The following is a 22,393-nucleotide window of genomic DNA, read 5'->3' on the forward strand; positions in this document are numbered from 1 at the left end:
ATGCTGTTTCTGTTATAGTAGCCCAAACATAATAAGACACACACATTAAACAAGTAGTTTTTATACGAACTCAGGTTAATATTTAAGCATGCTGAAAACCTGTTAAGAGTCCTAAGAGTGTTTGTTTCTCTCAGGGTTCGTTTCAAAGGGCAGGGGGGCGTATTGGGTTTGGTGTCATTTCCAGTAACATAGTACAAGGATGAAGGCCCCCACATGGTTAGTGTTGCAATAATATAAAAAGCCACTTCAGCCAGCCCAAGTCCTCAGAGACAGCTAAGTATACAGAGTCTAGGGGCCGTGGGGAGCTGGAGGAAGAGATCCAGTGTAAATATAACTTCCAAGCTGACCATTGCTCTATTGCTCTCTTGGCAGTTTCTTGCTTTCTGTTGCACTGCGTGAAGGTAGGCACACCTTCTGATCAACAGAGTTTTCCCTTGTCTGATGCTTTGATAACAAATGTTAATTGTACTCAAACAAACAAACAAATCTCTCTTTGCATTCGTTGAGTGTTGACAGGGTTGCCAAAGGACTTGCATGGGCCCTGGACACTCTTACCTTTATGGGGCTTTCCCATCCTAATCATCTCAATAGTAAAAATTATCTTTGACATAACTTGAAGTACTTCAACTTTTTCTTTTGTTTTAGGCATCTTTCTCTTTTGTGAGAAAATAGCAAGTCTAACTCTAAATCATCTTTATTTTCATCTTAAAAGAAACTGAACATTTTTATGGGTCACAAATTTATTGTGGGGGCTACGCACTGTGTCTACTGTACCTAATGCATAAGTCAGCTGGCCCTGATATGAATTAGATTTTGGAATTTTTTAGTCTCTATCTCTAGACCTCTAAGGAAAGTAAGATTTGAATTGATGTAGACATCTGGTTGCTAAAAATCAGATCTTGCTCTATAAGAAATATATTTATATGTCTGAATACTAGCTGAATTTTATAGGCCCATGTCTCACTATGTGTATCTATATCCACATATAATTAGAGAGCCATAGTTCATAAAAATTGTCTCTTAATATTGAACCAGATATTGAACCCATATATTTTTATTCAGGGTTCTGTTAACAAAGGCTCAGAAAATTGTCATCTCCTGCTGGCTTTGAAGACCCATGATGCATCCTAGACCCTCCTGAGATCCTGCTTTATAAAATCCTGCTCTATAAAAAATATTTTATATATATATATTTTAAATTTTATTTATAATTATTTTCCAGAAAGAGAGAGAGAGAGAGTGCACAAGTGGGGGGAAGCAGCAGGAAGAGGGAGAAGCATGCTCTTTGTTGATCAAGAAGCTCGATGTAGGACTCAATCAGATCTCAGGGTCCTGAGATCATGACCTGAGCTGAAGGCAGATGCTCAATCAACCAAGCCACCCAGGCATGCCAATAATATTGTATTTTTAGCCTGTGGTTTCTAATTTGTTCTTTTTCTTTTATTTGCATCAATTTATATATATATATATATATATATATATATATATTTGTGTGTGTGTGTGTGTGTATATATATATATATATATATATATGATATCACTGTGAAATAGTTGCATGTTTCTATTAATTTTTTCTGAAGGTGACTTCTTTATTGATGAGATATAGCTTACCTCCTATAAATAGTGTTATGGTATTCCAGAAGATTCTGCAAAATCAAATAGAAGGAAAAATGCCATATGGAGCTTCCATGTTTATTATAAAAACTACAAATATTAGTTTTTATATAGAAATGTATTTAAAAGAGTCAGTGAGAATGAGTCACTTTTCTTAAAAAAGATTGATATGAAGGGCTGGCCAAAAATTAGGTCTTTATTTGCTGCAAACTCTTTCTTAAAATTAAGACATTTTCCATGGTCCCCAAGATCATCACATTGGATTTTAAAGGGTATCTAACAGAGCTGCGTCCTTTGATGAAACCAATCCCTATACCCTTACTGTTTCCACTTGTTTCCATTGGACCAAGTGTGAGTATAACATCTCAAAGCCAGTGCATGAGGACACAATCTACTTCTTTCCATCCCAAATGTATCAAAGAATTAAGAAAGATTCAGAATAATTCATGTTATAAAAATTGGGAGAAGGGGGTGGGATTATGGACATTGGGGAGGGTATGTGCTTTGGGAAATCATGTAAATGCTTTTAAAAATGTCTGTTATTATGCTTCTGCAAATGTAGAATGCCTAGGTGCTGGGTATTCATGGTAAACAAAACAGTAAGGAAAAAAAAAATGTCTGTCCCCATGAAAGGTTACATGCTAAAGACATCAGTTTTGTTTTAGCTATTGTGACCCTCTGCTTCTGAATTCTAGAGTGAAGGTTTCATTTTTTCATAGAAGCAAACTCCAAGACACAGTTTGGAGAGCAGGCTAACATCCATTTTGCAGAGTTAAAATAATTAGAGAAGCAGGAGAAAGTTTCTGAAATAAGAATTAAATTTGAATCAGAGCTAGTGTGATTGCAGCAGCCCCAGGCACATGTTGGCTGGCCCCCAGCAATCTCACTCCACATAACCTGGGAGTTCCTTTCACCATGACGACTGGGTCCAACGGCCTTTGGCAATATAAGTGAGATGCCCATGGCTTCTGGAAAATGGTGAAGAAATCCTGTTGGGATCATTTGGGTTCACCAGGGAACCCCAAAGGATCATGGCAAAGGACTATCTAAAAGCAGAGAAATAATTCATCTCAAAAATCTCATTATTTTAGTGTGAAGCTTATTCTTGAAGAGACCTCTAGCTGGCTCTACAGTGGAAATGGATCCAGAAGTTTCTAGATAGTTTTGAGGAGGTGAGTTGATTTTTCTCAATTAAAATTCTTCATTTCTCATGCAACTAAAAAGAGGTTTCAGATGTCAGCTCAATCACTTGCTGGAATTGCACTAAGCCTTTTTTCCTGCTCCTTAAAAGGTTTCATTCATGTCTTTGCCTCTTCAGTGGTAAAAAAAGAATAGCAATAACAGTTTTGCCTTTTTGATAACTGAAAATGTAGAGCAAAGCAGTAAATCTAAGAGTATTAATGTCTCTGAAAAAAAAAAAACACAACAGAAAGTTCTTTACCCCCCCCTTTTTTTTAAGGTTTTATTTATTTATTTGACAGACAGAGATCACAAGTACACAGAGGCAGGCAGAGAGAGAGGAGGAAGCAAGTTCCCTGCAGAGCAGAGAGCCAGATGTGGGACTTGATCCCAGGACCCTGAGACCATGATCTGAGCTGAAGGCAGTGGCTTAACCCACTGAGCCACCCAGGTGCCCTCTTTACCCTTTCTTAATCCATTGTTTGTTTTTAATTGATTTTAGGGATGAGAAAAATCAAAGATACCAAAAGTATAGGATAATTCCTCCATTATTTCCCCAAGTTTCTTAGTGATCCTGCTAATGAAACTTCAAATAAATGAAGTCAGAGCTCTGGCCATGTTGACGGGTCCCCCCCACCCCTCCCCCACATTGTCTCCTCTTCACTATTGCATCCTGCACTGTAGTTCGTCTTCAGGAGGCTTTCTCTGGCCACTGGAGCCCAGTAAACCAGCAGAGCAAGGGCTGGAAATACTGGAAAATGGATGCTTTCTGCAGTCTCTAACTAATGACCTGCTAGAGTAGCGTATATACCCCAGCTCCCTTGCCCCTCAGGTGGGATAACCCCAATGGCCATGTTTCACATGGATCCAGTGAAGTTCCAGTTAATTCACAGCAATAACTTGTTTGACAACTAACATTTGACCAAGTGCTTTCTCTTTCCTTCCCTCTATCCCTCCTGTGCTCATAGGGATCACTTTCAAAATAAACTATTTACACTTGAATCTGTCTCTGAGTGACAGCTCTTAGGAAGACCCTAACGAAAGCAAGAGCTGGGAGTACTCTGTGGGCTGAAAAGGAACCAGTGGGTTTAGTGTCTTGAATTTTGAAAGCGAGGTAAAAATATGCCACTTCCTATCACACCGAGTGGTGAGGCCACGTAAGACGCTTAAAGCTTTTCAATAGTCGTATAAAAGACTACTTTCCAATGTAATTTAGTTCAAATATAATATAATATACATATATTGGTAATGAATAGATTAACCAAATGTTGAATATAACCAAATTACAAAGAAAAAAAATATTAAGACAATAATATGAGGGTCTGGTAGAATGTTCTTATTTGTTTTAGACTCACTGATGTTATATTACAGAGCTCTGTTGCTACTGCTCTCATCTTTCCTGGTACTCTGCTTAGCTTGCTTTTCACCTTTTCTCAATTACAGCTTAACCATGAGGCTTTTATGCTAGAGAAGCATCCCTGTTGTGGCTTTATTACATCTGAAAAACAAAATGCAAGGATTCACTTGACAATGTACCCAGTGCCACTGTTGGTTGGTCAAAATTATTTATTACGTACCATAGGCTGTCATTATTTTATTTAAATGAAATGTTTGGTCAACACCAGGTTTTATTTATTTAACTTTAAAATAGATGCTTCTGGGGCGCCTGGGTGGCTCAGTGGGTTACAGCCTCTGCCTTCAGCTCAGGTCGTGGTCCCCGGGTCCTGGGATCGAGTCCCGCATCGGGCTCTCTGCTCGACAGAGAGCCTGCTTCCCCCTCTCTCTCTGCCTGCCTCTCTGCCTACTTGTGATCTGTCTGTCAAATAAATGAACAAAATCTTTTAAAAAATAAATTAATTAAAAAGATGCTTCTTCGGATGCTCCGAGGATGGATTCTTTTATCTCTACCATTTTGGCAGTTGGGAATTCTACAAACTTGCTCCATTCTCTCCTCTTCTTTCCTTCCTCGCTCCCTCCTATCCTGCCTTTCCTCTGCCTTCCCTTGTCTCTTAACACGCAGATGTAAACTTTCCTAGAAGGTTTTTATTTTACCCATCACATTTTGACTTAGAAAGTTGAAAATTTTCTATGGAATTTTTTTACACCTTTTATACCTTTGTTTTCAAAATACAGAACAGAACCAATTCAGGGAAGATTTATGTATTTGAGTCTCTTAGTTTGGGATTTTTTCTTTCTCAAGTCCTCAGCATTAGTGCTTTACTGTTTAGGTACTTGTTGCTGAGCCTGACTTTTGACTGCCCATCAACAAGTGGTTGTGTACAGCAAGACTAGACTTCCTAGGCTTTCAGTGGAAGGAGGGAGAAAAATACAACTGATCATTTAATCAGTTGGATAAGGAAATGAAATTTTCCTAAATGAAGCAGAGGAAATCCTCTGATACACGATCTAGGATAAATTTACCCACTTTTATTGTATGTCTAATTTGTTTCATATAGTTTACATCTTACTAACTATTGACAATAATGTCACAAAGTAGTTGGTATCCTCATCTTGTCAATAAGGAAACTGATGCTCAAAGAAGCTTAATAACTTGCTAAAGTTTATCTGAGTAGCAAAAGGGTAGAAAAGAAGCCAGGCATATGCGCAAGCAAAAGATAACCTGATTGAACCTGGTCAGCATGGTTCGTCCCAGCAACTTGACGATGATCTTGGACCCAAGCATGAATGAATGAATGAGTTAAGTGAATCGTCTCTGTTTTCAGAAAGACTAGGATGGAGCTGGTAACTCTGGTCGTGTGACTAATAGGGCAGGAAGAAAGAGCATTAGCTAAGAATATTCCTATTTTTTTTTTTAAAAAGTCCTGACATATAGTGCCACAGTAGACCAGTGAGAATTCATTATCTCAATACAAGATAGAGATAGGGAGAAAAGAAAATAAAGCACACTCTTTTTCTCTTCTGGTCATCATTATAGAAAGCCCCATGAGTAGGATTCAAAACAGCTTTTATTTAGGGGAAACCTAAGTACCTGAGAAATAGAAGGACAAATTAGAGGAGAAGCTTTGTGCTAGAGTCAAGGCAGATTGTTTGGATAAAAAGGACACTTGATATGTACAAAGGAAGCAAGAAACCATAACACTGAGTAATGCAAGGCCAATAACCTTAGAGGCTTGTTTTGTTAGAAACTGATAGTCTAAGAACACCTATTAAAGAACATTGGCCAGTACAGTTATTCTACTTATTATCAGAGCGTCTTTCAGATTGTCATAGTGCAAAAAGTCCTGAAAAGAAAAATGTGGTTGCCTGTGGGTTTCCCTACTCTTATTGATCAACTCAGGCTGATAAATATTTAACTTCCATGCTTTCTCATGACTGGTTCAGCTTTCTTTGAAGCCAGGGTATCATGGTTGGCTGGTGAGATGATATTGCCAGGTTCTAAGAGCTGAAGATAAGGAGAAAACCACTTTTACTTGCTCAATAAGGCTTTTATGAAATTAAATAGATGCTTCTGGACTTATCTAAGAGGTCCCAGTAGGGTTCAGTACCAACAAACAAGGTGGTCTGTGGTGAGACTCACTTGGAAGAGCTGAATTAACCTGGCAATGGGTGAGCGCAGAGGCATCCCTTGTCAGAGGCAGTACCAAAAAAATCACTCTCATAAAAGTAACCACTTTTCAGGAGTCCAGAGGTCAATTACACAATTTGTGGTGTTGCCGTCCAACGAGGGATAGTTGCGTTACCTTTGTCAGCCTAATTCTACTGTGAAATTCAGGTGCCCCCTCCCCCAGCTATTGGATCTACTGGGTCCAACTTTCTGGTTCCTAGGGAAATTCTCTGAGCTCATCAATGTCTCTCATTTTATATCTTTATTAAGGTATAATTTCCCTACAAGAACTTTGCATTTATAATCTGATGAACATTGATATATGTATTCATCTCTGAAGCCATCGTCAGAGTCAAGATAATGAATATATATATATATATATATATATATATATATATATCCATTACCCTCAAAAGTTTCCTCCTGTTCCTTTGTAATTTCTCCCTCCAACCCTGCTGCTCAGAAAAGTGCTGATCTGTTCCCTCCAAAAATGCTGGTTTGCACAGAGGCTCCGACAGAGAATGGTCCTAGAAATCAAGGTACAGCCTCAGGCTTTGTCTGATCTAGCTCAGAATTCATGCCACATTTCTTGTGTCTCATCCTAGTTGTTAAGCAAGTCACTACTATCGACTCAGAATCAAGAGGATGGGGATTAGATTCCTCTTTTCAAGAAGGAGTAGCAAAAAATTTTTCAGCATCTTTATTTATTTATTTATTTATTTATTTATTTATTTTATAAACATATATTTTTATCCCCAGGGGTACAGGTCTGTGAATCACCAGGTTTACACACTTCACAGCACTCACCAAATCACATACCCTCCCCAATGTCCATAATCCCACCCCCTTCTCCCAAACCCCCTCCCCCCGGCAACCCTCAGTTTGCATCTTTAAATTACCACACTGAAATTGAAATGATTATAATAGCCCAAACTCACCGTTTTAGAGATACAGATACCAAAGCATGGAGTTTTGATGTGACTTCACTTTGGAATAAATATAATTTACTCCAAAACTCCAAATATCATGCTCAAGACTTCAGGAAAGATTTAAGTCAAAAACTTTGGTAGCTGCCACATTGCTTTTGGCCTCTCTCTAATTAAAAACAAAAACAAAAAACATAAACAAACAAGCAAAAACCTTTAGCAGGCTGCTTAGAGGTTCCCAGGACAAAGCCTTCCAGTTCCTATCTATTTCTCATGTGGGCTAGAAAAAGAAACACTCCAATCTTCAATTGGTATGGGGAATTCTCACAGATGCCACAGAAAAGGATGTGATCATTGCAAGAACTCTGCAGTATATGTTGTCCGCCATGTTTCTCACCACCGCATTTTCATGTGGCAGACCTTCCAGGCTATGACCAGAAATGAGAGCCGCATGCCAAAACATCTGGATTTAGACCATTAAAGTGGTGTCACGGATTGGCTTCTCAAGAAACAGATGCTGATGAAAAGGGTCTAGAGATCTGGTGTACAACAAAGTGCATACAGTTAACACTATTGTGCTGTCCACTTAGACATGGTTAAGGTAATAGATTTTATGTGTTTTGTGACCACACACTCACACACTCACACATACACAAATAGGAAGCAGATTGTGAAATGATTTTGAATTTGAAGACATGTTAAGGATCAAAACTTATGAAAAGAAGGGAAAGGCAACAGGATGGGGCTGAAAAGAATAGGTGCATTGCGATGCAGACCCTATTTAAGACTTAAACAACCCAGCATGCTAAGCCCCCATCCCCTCCCTAAGCAAATACTGTCCCCCCACCTAGAGCTGAAATGATCCATCTTTATACCCTCACTGAGCCACTGGAGGCAGTGTTCTCCAGCGAGGGTCTGACTTTGGTCACGGCAAGTGTCTGCAGCTGAAACAGCAAGTTCTTCCTTGAAGTGGCATCTGGGCAGGGGAGCTCCATGTCTGCTGCTATCGTTGGAGACAGGAAATACAGATAACGACATAAGGGGAAAGTAATGACTGAAATCCCTGAAGGGATTTCTATAGAAATACAGAAACAGAGCACATGATTCACTAATAATTTCAGCACACTGAAAATAGAATCCAAGGGCACTTAGTATTTATTTTAGCCACAAAATATGTTTTTTGCTTTCACACACACACATGCACACACACATATACACACACCCTCTTGTAACACAACATAGATAAAGGTAAAAAATAAGATCATAGGGCTAGGGGTATGGGGAATGTAATATATTTATGCTTTTTAAATTTCCATACTATTGAATTTATTCATATTATCAGTTCTTATGGTTATTTGAACATTTTTAATGTTTTCCTAATCCTTTGTATTTTTATAAAAACAGTCTCTAATCCAAAATACACTAATAAGATGCAATTTGAGGGGCACATGTGTGGCTCAGTCAGTTAAGCATCTGCTTTCAGCTCAGGTCATGATCTCAGGCTCCTGGAATCAGTCCCGAGTTGGGCTCCTGCTCAATGGGGAGTCTGTTAACCCCTCTGTCCCTGCTTGGGCTCTCTTTCTTTCTGTGTCAAATAAATAAATAAAATCTTTAAAGAAAATTGCAATTTGAAGCTTTAAAATGTTACAAAAAGGTAGATATGTTGACTTACTTCTTATTATTTTCATGTAATTTTGCACTTTCATATAGAACGACATTTCTTTCCACATTTTCAAGCAGAATATTTTGAGTCTTCCTCAGATCACGCTTACTCTCTTCATTAATTAAATGAATTACTTATTTTTTTCTAAGTCTCCGTTGACTCATCTGTAGAATCGTGATATGATGGCACTTACTAGAATCTCTCTGAGCATTAAATGATAGAATATGTGCAGACTGCTTATGGCAGTGGCTGGCACGTAGAAACAGGCCAGCAATGTAACTGGGTATATGGTAATAATAGTAACCATCCCTTCATGAGCAGAAACCAGTTATTGCCACAGGTTATACCCTTTTGCAGAAGGTGTTTGTTGAAAATGAACAGTTTAGAAATGGAAACCCAAATTCTAATCTCAGTGTTCAGTTTCCAGGACTTCTCTTCATCTGTCACCAGGTGGCCCCACACCCACAGCCTTCATGGCCCTGCACTCATGGAAAATAAATCAAACAACAAGGAGATTCTGCAGCAAAAATCCATGGTGATAATAATCCAAAGTGCAGATGGTCCATTTAATAATCAGTGTGCTTTTGGCTAGAAGAGAGAAAAGCAAGCGTCATATGTTTGTAATGGGCAAGAAAGATATTTTTCTTCAAGACTCGTTTGAATGAAGGAGGTCAATAAATCATCCTATTGACGTTGAACTTTTCAAATAGTACATGGCCTGGCGTGCTAGGCTGAGAAAAATCTCTGATCTCTACTCTCTCTTGCTTTTAGAAATTGGTTAGTTAACAATTAATCATTTTTTGGCTTTACCTGAGCACTTAACAAACCAGTTTCAGAACCTTTTCCTCCTCTTCTTCCACCTGAAACACAGAGCAAAACTGCAGATTATACAATCTCAAAGATCCTGTCAGGAAAGATCCTGTCGAAAGATCCTGTCAGATTAAAGGTTTTGTCCCATCATGACTAATTCAGAATCCTTGAAGTCTTCAGATGGAGCCTCAAAAATTTCCTTTCAGACAATGAAAAAGTCTTTCTAGGCTATGTAATGTAATGCTAGAAGAAATTCTTGGTGATTGATTGCAACTGACACATAATATTTAAATAAATGGTAAAAGAATTAATATGGTGGAACAGAGCATCTAAGAACCACCATATTGTAGTATTAGCAGTTAAGAGTCTTAGGGCTAGAGTCAGAAGTCTGGAATTCTAGTTTAACGTAATAGCAGTGTAACTTGGATAAGTCATTTCCAGATAATCATACTTGCTTAATGAAGGAAGGTTTTTGTGAGAATTCAATGAGATCATACGTAAAGTGCTGAACATCTTGCCTGGGATATGTGGTAAGGACATAATAATGACTTTCATTAACATCACTGCTTTTACTCACAATATCATGGGATGATGACAATGCTTAATTTCATCTTCAATGGAAAGACCTAAACATATCCATGCTGACTTTTCTCAATGGATTCTGAACTGAGCCTCAAACCCAGCCCTAAAAGGAGCAATATCTTCCTTGTCTTTGCAGAGTTCAGAAGGGAGGAGAGCCCAGCATCGTTTGAAAGAGTGTAGCCTAGAACTCAACTGGATGGTCTGAGTATATGTATATTTTTCTCTCGTTTATTTATTTGTTTATTTATTTGATTTTGTTTTGTTTTGTTTTTATTTTTAGCTTATTTATCTGAGTATATATTTTGGTTAAAATATAGCAAATTATATTTTGAGTGAATTCACAGACTTTTCAAAGTAAATGAGAGAGACTGGATTTGATTGTGTCCACTCTATTACATATTTGATTTTTAATCTCAGGAACAGATGCAGAAATAAGACAGAATTGTAGAACTTACTCTAGAAAGTCTTTCCTGCAAATGTCCTGTAAGTAAGAAGGTAGACAGTCTAATTGTTGTGTGACTACATCACAATTCATAATCAAACGTGATTCATCTTATGTCCAAAATTTCCAGCTTAATGTTTTACATGAATTGTTAATATTCAATTGTCAGTTAATTTGTGGCAAGGACTTTTGCAGCTAGCCATCAGGACAGCAGTAACACTAGATGCAGAGCATATTTTGATATTTTTCCCGCATTTTAGAGAAGGCTGTTTAGTCTTTATTTTCTAAGATAAATATATTACTGATGTAGTCACTTTCATCAAGTAGTTATATGTCTAAAACATTTCAAGATGGATTCAAATGCAATGTTTATTTTATATGATGTTTTGAAACTTACCAAAAACTAAACTTCACTTTTTAAAAAAGATTTTATTTGTTTATTAACAAGAGAGAGAGAACACAAGCGGGAGAGAGGCAGGCAGAGGGAGAAGCAAGCTCCCCGCTGAGCAGGGAACCCGATGCGTGACTTGATCTCAGGGCCCTGGGATCATGATCTGAGCCAAAGGCAGAGGTTTAACTAACTGAGCCACCCAGGCCTCCCCTAAGTTACACTTTTAAAAGCTAAAAATTGGAACAAAGATTAGCATAAATCACTTATATACATACATGCAGGGTTAATAATATATACATATGTGCCAGGTACCACATTGCAGATTTTTTATATATTATTTCATATAATTTTAAAGACAATCTAATGAGGATTATTGTCCCCATTTAACATATGAGAAAACCAAAGACTTAATATACTAGACCACTAGTTTTCAAAATATTGACTATGTACTATTTTATTATGTAATAATCAATACATGCAAAACAAAACCATTTACTAAAGATATAAGGTTTAAAGCACAATAAAAAGCATAATCAAAACAGATTTTCATCGGGACGCCTGGGTGGCTCAGTTGGTTAAGCGGCTGCCTTCGGCTCAGGTCATGATCCCAGCGTCCTGGGATCGAGTCCCACGTCGGGCTCCTTGCTCAGCAGGGAGCCTGCTTCTCCCTCTGCCTCTGCCTGCCATTCTGCCTGCCTGTGCTCGCTCTCTGCCCCTCTCTCTCTCGGATAAATAAATTAAAAAAAATCTTAAAAAAAAAAAAAAACAGATTTTCATGATTACACCTCATGGGTATTGGATCTAGAGCTTTATCAGTATAATCAAATATATCTATGTTCCTCCACTCTTCTGTTTCTGTTTCCAGAGTCAATTACAATCCTAAACTTTGCTTTTTTCTTATAGTTATAAGTGGAGTTATTTCTAAAGCCCAGTCTAGATATTAATTTATTTAAATTTTTTTTAGTTTGCATAAAAGTGCATCAATGTTTTGGTAGTCACTGACTCATATAAACATGGTAAGCATAATTCTCGGATTTTGTACTGCCTGTTCAGAATTCATCTGTTGGTTTTGTGGTTTTCATTTCATATTTATGCATCATTTCTTGACCACCACTTACTTTGTACTGATTCAATGAGGAAAATTCAATTTAGCATTACACTTTATAAAACAATTTTCTTGAAACACCAAAATTTGGGTTTGGACAGGAGTAACATCAAGTATGCTTTCTCATAATTTTTTAAATGGTTTATTGTGTTGTCAAAGGGAATATGGAAAAGACAATACACCACACAAAAAAAATCCTACTGCTTCTATCTCAGAATGAGCAGATTGTGAAAAACTCTTTAACTTTACTTTAGTTGCACTTGTAATATACCAGCAACTTGTCAGGCACTGGCCACAGGATCTGCAGAGTGAAGCATTCCCTATTTTTTTTATCTGAATTGTTGATAGAATGGATAAGATAGCCCTTCTCTCCTTTTCTTGATCAAATATTTGTTAAACACCCAATAAGTGCTGGAAACTATACCCAAATCTGGGGCTTCAAATGTGCAAGGGTGTATGATCCAAGATGCCAGGAACCCACGCAATATCAAGAGGATATAAATGAACGTGCTTACTTTTAAATTAATTTAATAAAACATTTGCAACAACAAATGGAATCCAGAAAGTAATGGAGTCTTAAGGAGTTTATGCAGGTGCTGTGCGTATCTGAAATTCGGGATGATGACGCTTTGTGACTGGCAGCTGCGGCCTTGAGGAGGTGTCAGTGGAAGGGTGGATGTTGGGCATCTCCCCTCCCATGTCATCCTTTGTGGCCAACAGGATCCACACCCTGAATTACACAGATGCGTGGCACTTTGATGAGCTTGAGAGCAGCTGAAGAAACAGTATGGAGGGAGCCTGGAGGAACTGCTTACATAGGAAGGTGAGGAAGTGCTTAGAAACGGAGAGGGATTTGTTGAAAGGACAAAGTAGCTAGCTCAGGAAGCCCTCCTCCTGGGGAAGGGAAGGTGTGAACAAAGATCTCAAGGAAGTGAGGGATTAAGCCAAGCAGATATCTGGTGGGAGAAAATTCCAGGCAGAATAAATATTCGCAAAACAGAAGTGTGGCGGCTTTAGGTTAAAGGAAGAGTATGGAGCCCTGCGTGGCTGAGTGAGCGAGCAAGGGGGAAAATGGTAGAAAATGCCGTCAGAGAAAGAGCAAAAGACACAACAGGCAAAACCTCCTGACTCATCTCCAGGGACTTGGCTGTTAACTCCGACAGAGGGGAGCTAATGGTGGATTTAAACAGAGGAGAGTCCTGGTCTGGTGCGTTCTGAAAGGACCTTACTGGAAGGGCATCGAGAGTAGACGTGGGTGAGCTTAAGGGTATCCGGGAAGAGGTCACTGCGGTCATGCAGGCGGCTGAAGACGGCGGCCCAGACCAGAAGGTGACAGCGCACTGGATTAAACTTTGAAAGTGAACCAAGACATCCTGCTGTATTGGATATGGAACGTGAGGAAAAAAGAACAGCTGAGGATAACTTCCAAGGTGGCTTTTAATAATATTCCAGGTGACAGATACATGGGCAGGGACAAGGCAGCTCGAGTGACTGGCATGGATCCAAAAGCTATTGAGGTATAAAATTTATAAGAACTGGTGGTTAAATCATCCTTTTAACTTTAAAGGTATGTACTCCTCAGTGTAGGAAATATTTTTTTACAACCTTTTACTTTATATCAAAAACCTCTTTGTAGGGGCGCCTGGGTGGCTCAGTGGGTTGAAACCTCTGCTTTCAGCTCAGGTCATGATCCCAGGGTCCTGGGATCGAGCCCTGCATCGGGCTCTCTGCTCAGCAGGGAACCTGCTTCCCTCCTCTTTCTCTGTCTACTTGTGAGCTCTGTCAAATAAATAAATAAAATCTTTGAGAAAAAAAAATACCTCCTTGTAATTAATCCCATCCTTCAGATAACTCTGCACTAGCTCTCATTTCTCTTGCTCTGAACCATCAATTTCTTCCATGCATTTCTTAACATATTGCATGATAATTATAAAAGTAAATATTTGGGGATATAAATCCCAATTTTTTAATATACTGGTAAATAAAAATGAGGGGGAAAACGGACTCAAACACTCATGTGTGTGAGAGGGTAGAGAAACATATACACTTTCCTCACAATTTTTTAAAAGGAACCCCTTTCTTTTTCCAGTTGGGGACCTCACATGACTGGGAAAGCCGGGATGAATCAATAGGGAGACATTTTGTCATCTTTGTACACACCTGGACATATTACTGTGAATTCACCAGGCAAAGCGGCAGTCACAATTGTTAAATAATTTTTCTTTTTCTTAAAAAGTATCTGCAGAACTAAAAGCCATCTCTAAAAGGAAAATATGTGATGGTTATATTTCATTGCAGACTGCCTCCTAACAACACGCTAACAACACACGAACACGAGCCCCCCTCACCCCCCAGCCCCTCCTCACGCCAAAAGTGAAGTTATGGCAAAAAATGAGCTTTGCAGTCCCATGCAACCCTCCCACACTCCTCCTCTTCCTACCAACTTACGTTTTCATATCCAGAGCCTTAGTGTAGAAAGGGTTTATGTGTCTCTTTGTGAGTGCTCCTAGGTGCCATTCTTCTCTTTTGGAACTGTCCTGTAGATTCATGCATTGCTTTATCCAAAGCAATGGTATTAGAAGGCAACATAGTATTGACTTGATCAGAATGAGGTTCAGAAAGAGGTGTGAAGAACTTATATATCACTCAGTACTTCCAGTGATTTTGTTTCTCTCACTTACAGTTTAATTTGCCTGTATCAGAATTCAGTTATTAAATGAAAGTATGAAAGGTTGTTCTTTCTTCTTTCGTAGTTGAAGCATATTTCCAACTGCATCAAAATAAAAGTAACTAATAGAAATACTTTCGATTACAAACACAAGGAAGTATGGCGGAATTAGGCACATCCCTGATTTCAGTAACCAAGAGGCTCCCAGGTCAATTAACTCTGCTACTTTTGTTTATTTATTTTTTTAAAGATTTTATTTATTTTATTTGACAGATGGAGATCACAAGTAAGCAGAGAGGCAGGTAGAGAGAGGAGGAAGCAGGCTCCCTGCTGAGCAGAGAGCCCGATGTGGGGCTCAATGTGGGGCTCTATCTCAGGACCCTGAGATGACCTGAGCCGAAGGCAGAGGTTTAACCCATTGAGCCACCCAGGCACCCCTAACTCTGTTCCCTTTAGTCTGGAATACAGTTAAGTGCTGGGTGACTCTGTTACAGATGGAAAAACTTGCCTGGAGAGGACGGGAGGTTTCTCAACATATTGAGTAGGATCATAAAAAGGGATCAAGGGTGTCTGACTCAGTCCAGTGTTTTCTAAAGGCAGACCACCCTTAGATGTTTAAATCTGTAGCCAAAAATCTCCAAACAAAACCAACCGCAGGGACTGTGAGGAAGTCAGACCCTTCGGGAAAAATGTATAAATGCTGTAAACTCTTGAGCAAGTGTTAAACAGATCCCAGAATTCGGGGGCTATGTTAACTTTGTGTACCGTAAGAGAGAACTAGAGCAAATGGGGGGCAGAACATCAGGGGTTACACTACCACCGTCCTGAGATTAAATTAAGATGAGTGTTTTGGGCTAACTTGCTATTTCCAAAAAAGAAGACAACATAGGAACAAAAAAATGCAAACCGAAGACCTTTAAAGTGAGAAACTAAATAACAGATAACTGGTTTTATTATCTATAGAATACTTAGAAAGACAAGTATTTGTATAGACAAAGAAATTTTTTGCATTCTCCCTCTTTGAAAGAATTGTTGTAATTTTCACTCTCCTAAAATCAGAACCCAGGACAAGGCCTTGGATGCCGGCAGCTCATCTGTGAACTGCCGAGCCGGAGACCAGAGTGAGCCGTCAGAGTTCAGTTAGCCTCATGAGTTCCAGAAGGACAAAATCTGCAAGTGGGAAGCAGGACCTGGTGGTGGGAGAGGTCAGAGCTCCTCCTCTGCCCTGTTTCCCCTGTCCATGTATGTGTTTACCAGGTCCTGAAGGCCAGCGCCCCAGTCTTGGAGTGTCAGCCCCGAGCTGGCACATTCCAGCTGGAGAATCATGTTCGTTTGTACCAAAATATGCTTACAGAGTCACAGAGGAGAATCACAGGGCCTGGGTCAGAGCAAAACCTAGAAATCTATCTATTCCACTCATTCATCTCCTTAAAGCCCTCCTAATACTCCCTTCCCCTGAATCTCTTCTCTCTGTCAGTCCCAACCTTATTAAAAAGCCTTTAGAACTGGCTCCCATAGCATTCTTCTCAATTCTTTGATCCTGCCCGTTCTTAGTTTTTGAGGTTCAGTGGGCTTTCCTTGGATACGTTCACTGTTCTAATGAAAACAAACCTAGGGTTTTATCTCCTTCTAAGCCTCCCTCGTAGTTCTCCCTCCTACCAATAGGACAAAAATCCTGGGACATGCTAGCTCTACCCTCAGATGGAAGAGGAAGAAACACAAAGAGTATATGCCTGTTCTCATCATATGTATTTATATTGAATGAAATCTCAAGTACACAGTGAATCCTTATATTATTCTTATGTATGCGTAACTGTGGATGCTGAGTAGACAACATTAACATGCAGAGGGGTACCTTATGTTGTGTGCTGGTCTCAGCCTATCAGTGACTAATGCTGTGGCCGGATCAGCTCTATGGTTCTTAGTATGATTGCAAGATGCCCTCAGTAACAATCATCAAGAAACTTTGGAAAAAAAATAAACGTTTTATTACTTATAAGTCCTGGAAACTCTGTGGTGTACTTGGGGTCACACAACATACTGCTAGTCCCTTGGGAGATAACGTGGCAGATAAGGTGACTCAATTATATCTGAACAGGGCCTTCCAATCCAATAAATGAAATTTGATCTCTATATATAAATTATATATATATATAAATTTGATACATTTATATATAACATATTTATCATATAAATCCTCCTATGCATAATAGCTTTTACACAACCTTTAGGTAGATGGCAAAAATTGGCAAACATTTGTCAAAAATGATGCATTATATTATTATACACACACACACACGTACACACACGGAGGACATGGGACTGGAATTTTTATTGAGGTCAAGGGTAAGAGCCTAGAGATTTGTAGGCTCACTCTGTATTGGTAAATTTTAAACATAAGATCAGGAATTTAAAGCATGAGAAGAGAAAAAAACAAGCAGCCCAAATGGTCAGTTAACAAAATCAACCAAGAAACCTAAAACAGGGAGACTTGGGGCGCGTGGGTGGCTCAGTTGGTTAAACGACCTGCTCTTGATTCCAGCTCAGGTCATGGTCTCAGGGTCATGAGATGGAGCCTGGCTCCAGGCTCCTTGCTGGGTGCAGAGGCTGCTTAACATTCTCTCTCTCCCTCTGCCTTGCTCCTGACCCTGCTCTCTCTCTCTTTCTCTCAAATAAAATAAAATAAAATAAAAGTAAAGTAAATTAAATTAAAATGAAATAAAATAAGGCCTCAAAGGGAGGTGCCCAGTTCTTTATCTAGTTCTGCAGCGGGCAGCGTGTTTATTGGAAACAGCCATCCTTGAAGAGGACACCTCACTGAAGGTTGCTGGGTGATCAAAGTTTAAGTCAGGCACTCGAATTACAAAAAAGAAAAACCACCTGCCAGGACTTACAGCACATCCTATGATTTCTGTTCTGTGTGTAACTCCTAATTTAGAAACAATCCTCAAAAAAGGAAAGAACCGAATGCCAAGTGCAATTGTGTGTCTACCACCCAGGTAGGATAAGATTCAAAATAAGAATTGAGCTGAACTACAGAAAAATAGAGATCTATTCCTCATTTCTTAGATACCCACGATTATGAACTCAAGTTTTTACCCATTTCACTACAAATTGTGTTACTGAATTGGGATTTTAATTGAAAACGTAGCCAGGGTTAAATGATGCGCATCCTCTCCAACGTTACCCACGCTTCGTTAGTGCTCCGGAGAACCCAGGTCTTGCCGTTCTCTGCCTGTGTGGAGAGGTGTGCACGCCTCAGGTAACACATGGAGGGTGGAAGCTCTGAGGCCCAAGCAGTTCTGTGGGAGTCCTTCTTTGAGGAAATTCTATTTTCCTTGACTCTTCTATTACCCGATTTCATCTGACCATGGAGCCAAGTGAACTCTGTCTTTACAAAATCCATGCTGACCCCAGAAGTCTCGGCAGGTGATGCAATTACCTCCAGGTTGGGTTGAGACTGCGCATTAAAACTCCCGGGAAGCCACAGATCACCCTTGGCTTTAGGAAGTGCACGTTTATCCCTCAAGGACCTGATGGACATTTTCCAAAAAAGGAAATTTTATTTTCCAAAAAAGGAAATTGCAGAATACATGACTTCTCTTTATGCATCTGTCTGGCTGAGACCCTACACTATTTTTTTATTCATTGTGTAGATACAGGCATCTCCCCTTCCACAGTAGGTCATTAACCTACCTTTGCCTTACCTCTCAGTATTTTATTCACTAGTAGTTGGGTATGTATCTTTATCTATCTATTCCTTAAAATTTTTAAAAATTATTTATTTATTTATTTGAGAGAGGGAGAGAGCTAGAGAGAGAGCAGGGGGAGGGGTAGAGAGAGAGGGAGAAGCAGACTCCCCACCCAATATGGGACTCAATCTCAGGACCCTGAGATCATGACCTGAGCCTAAGACCGATGCTTAATCGACTGAGCCACCCAGGCACCTTATTTAAATAAATAAATAATTTGCTTTTTAAGTAGGCTCCATGCCCAGTGTGTAGCCCAATGTGAGGCTTGAACCCATGACCCTGAGATCAAGACCTGAGCTGAGATCAAGTGTCAGATGCTTAACCTACTAAGCTACCCAGGGGCCCCTGGTTATATATCTTTAGACTGCCAGGAAACTGGTGTTTATATTCAGGATAGCAATCTTTATTTATATATTTATGTCCTTACCAGTCAGCTTGACTTGTCTAGAATCATGTCCTATATATCACAGTCTTTTGCTAAAATGTGCAGGACTTTCTACATTCCATTATCTCTGACCATTCAATTTAGAATGTGGAATTGGTGGCCTATAGTGAATAATACTCCTACCTATATGGCATCTCCCTCTGAAGTTCTCAGGAGATGGATGCATTAATTACGGAGCATTCTGATACAGAATGTGTAACGTATTTTATAGAGCCTCATTCTCCCTGCCCTCCATCTTTCTGTTATGGTACCAGAATCAACATTTGACCAATGTTTATTTCAAAGTTATGTAAGATCCATAAAACAGTGGCAAAAAGAAAGTGATGTAAACATTAACAGGGCTTGCAAACAATAATCAAAACCGTTCTCTAAAAGAAAGATTGCATGTTTCTTCCAAAGGAGATGTTTTCTGGCAGCCGTTAGCATGGTAGCTGCGTCTTTAAATGAGGGTCGTTTTGTATCACCGAAGAACAAAAGTCTAAAGGAAATTAAAGGCTTTTCTAACTACTTCATGTCGCTGTTGGAATATAAAAACGCATTCCTGAACAACCACAGCATTTCCATAAGCCAATAAAATGATGACTCAGAAAGTTAAATACCCAAGCCACAAACCACTTACATATGAATGTTTTAAAGTTATGTAAAAGTCCTATTTTTTAAAATATTTGTATAATTAGAGAAGAAATAAATTGTGCAAAAGTCATTTAACCACTCACTCTTCCCTGAAATATCTCAAGGAAATTCACTCATTTCAAAAAATGCAACGCTGAAGAACATTGTAGAGTTCCAACAGATTTATTCTGATGACAGTAAACATTCTTTGCCATTTGCTTCCTTTGATGTCCTAATGCAGAGGAGAATTTCAGATCAGGACCTTTTGCTAGCACACATTCTAGTGGATTGCTTGCAGTTCAATGATGTACCCATCCCAATGTCTTTGACTTCAGCCTTATTTGTGGTCACTTAACCAAATTCCTCAGATTGTGGCCTGGTCCCTGGTTATTTCTATCATCTAAAGGCTGGTTCAAATTTCTACACATGTGAGTTGATTAATTGTGTGGACATCGGCTTTGAGCAAAACCAGATAAATGGACTGAACCACGTTGTGGTTGATTTGGTCGGCTCATGGAAATAGCAGATAGTACCCAAAACACAATGGGCAGCAGAGAGCCAAAGTAGCAGTATAATCCCTGACACCCAGTATATGATCTCTGTAAATTGTTATTTAATGCCAACTGATGAATGATCTTGATCATTAATATAAAACTTTGATCTCAAAATATGTATTGTAGGTGAAGAAGACAACTCGTCTGTTCCTTTGTAGCCCCTGAAATCTTAAATGAACTGAGTTACTGCACTGAGTGTAGAACTAAGTTCCATCCTTGGAGGCAGAGTGGTTCTCTTTAAAATACACTTATTGTATAATTTCCATAAACCAAACAAATGTGGGAATACAGAGATCTGTCATTAAAGAGAGAGTTCAGAGTCTAGAGAGAGAGAGTTTTATAATATGGATATTAACAGAGTTGCAAGGAGCTCCAAAGTATCTACAAACCACATTTTATACTCAGTATAACCACATTTTATACTCAGTATACTCAGTAGTCTCCATATATATAAAACAGAGAGAAATAATATTGTACAAATTAATATTGAATAGATTAATAATATTACCCAAGTCTTAAGGCTGTTGTGAGGACTAAATGCATTATTGTAGATAAAATGTTCACACTAGTGCTTCACACATATTAAATGTTAGCAACTGTTAGCACTTGTTATCATCATGGAAACTCCACACTTTCCTTTCTTGTTTAGTTGCTGTAGTAGTAGCTGCTATTTAATGGATGCTTATTGGATACCACATATCTTATTCTTTTTAGGATTTTTTTGTTTATTTGTTTGTTTGTTTGTTTAAGAGAGAGAAAAAGAAAGAGAACAAGATGGGAAGAGAGGGAGAAGCAAATTCATCACTGAACAGGGAGCCCTAATGGGGTTCAGTCTCAGGACCCCGGGATCATCACCTGAGCTGAAGGCAGACGTTTGATCAACTAGGCCACCCAGGAGCCCCCTATCTCACATATCTTACCCCAAGTAATATTTTATTAGTCTTTCCCATAACTCTCTGAAGTAACTATTTATAATCCCAAGTTATAGGTGAGAAATTTAGCATTCAGAAACTCAATAATTTGCTTGACTCAGCTCTAATAAATCCAGAGCTAAAATCTGATCTATATTTTTCTTCTAAACCACACCATGGACGAAGATCATTAATGGAGAACTGGGATGACTGCTCAGGTCTCCAGCAGTTTTACTGTCTGGAGGGCTGGCCCTTTCCATGTACCCTTTGCTGTCTTTATGTTGAGATAGAGATCTAGTATAACTTGCAGGGTACTGGAAAAAATATACAAAGTGAATTCAAAGAATTGTTCTAATATTTTCTCCCTTTCTACAGCAGGCCTGTAGAGAAGATGGAGTTTGTGGCCCTCATGGAATGAAGAAAAAGTATTTGAGCATTAGACCTCCCACTTTCAATGGTTTGTACAAAGACCTCTATTTCTAGAAGAAAAACATCTATCATGTCCCGTTCATCCCAAAGCACTGAGCAGTCCAGAGAGGACCAAACAAACGTGATCCATGAGGAACAGCGATGAACAAGGTTGCGGGGGAGAAGCACACTCTGCTGGGGCAGAGCCTACACTCGCTGCCCTGAGGACCCTACCCTGTGTCAGGGTCCTCCCTGGGTCTTTCTTCAGCAAACCAAGCATGATTAAAGTGGGATTTTAACAATACTCAACTGCCTTTTTATGTGATCAGCTGTGTTTATTTTTATTGTTTTAAAACTTGAATATGTATGCTTGAGTGGGTGTGTACACACTCACACACACACACACATACACACGCACATGTATTTTTTCTTTATAAGGTAACGAATGGCTAAAATTGACTGAACAGTTAACTACTTGCTAGGACTGTTCATGCAGTACATTATTTGATTTAACTAATTTCATTTAATAATTTACATTATTTCACTAATCTTTAAAGCAGCCCTATGAGGTAGATATTATTCTTATCCCATTTTCACAGACAAGGAAACTGAGGGTCCAAGAATTTTAAGTAAAACATCCAAGATCACAAGGCTAGTAGAGTATCTGAGGTTGTAAAGCTAGTAAAAATGAGAAGTCAGACAGCTAAATGCAGATCTTGAGTTTTTATGTATTGTGTCAGACCACTTCCCATGGTCTTTAGAAAATT

The 22,393-nt window shown here is 39.0% G+C and overlaps 1 long non-coding RNA gene across 4 annotated transcripts; it reads left to right on the plus strand.

Annotated features, from left to right (window-relative positions):
- The first annotated feature begins 271 nt into the window (after nt 1-271).
- On the plus strand, nt 272-21,940 carry LOC131823177 (uncharacterized). 4 transcript variants are annotated; one of them, XR_009350514.1, is made up of 6 exons: nt 272-401; nt 2,705-2,785; nt 10,475-10,537; nt 12,997-13,099; nt 16,004-16,149; nt 21,594-21,940. It is a non-coding gene; the product is annotated as an uncharacterized LOC131823177 (long non-coding RNA). The 4 variants fall into 4 exon arrangements; XR_009350515.1 differs by having other exon boundaries at nt 21,597-21,940; XR_009350513.1 differs by lacking the exon at nt 16,004-16,149 and having other exon boundaries at nt 10,475-10,549.
- Nucleotides 21,941-22,393: the final 453 nt, after the last annotated feature.

This window comes from Mustela lutreola, chromosome 1, assembly GCF_030435805.1.
Source record: "Mustela lutreola isolate mMusLut2 chromosome 1, mMusLut2.pri, whole genome shotgun sequence".
Classification (NCBI taxonomy): Eukaryota; Metazoa; Chordata; class Mammalia; order Carnivora; family Mustelidae; genus Mustela; species Mustela lutreola.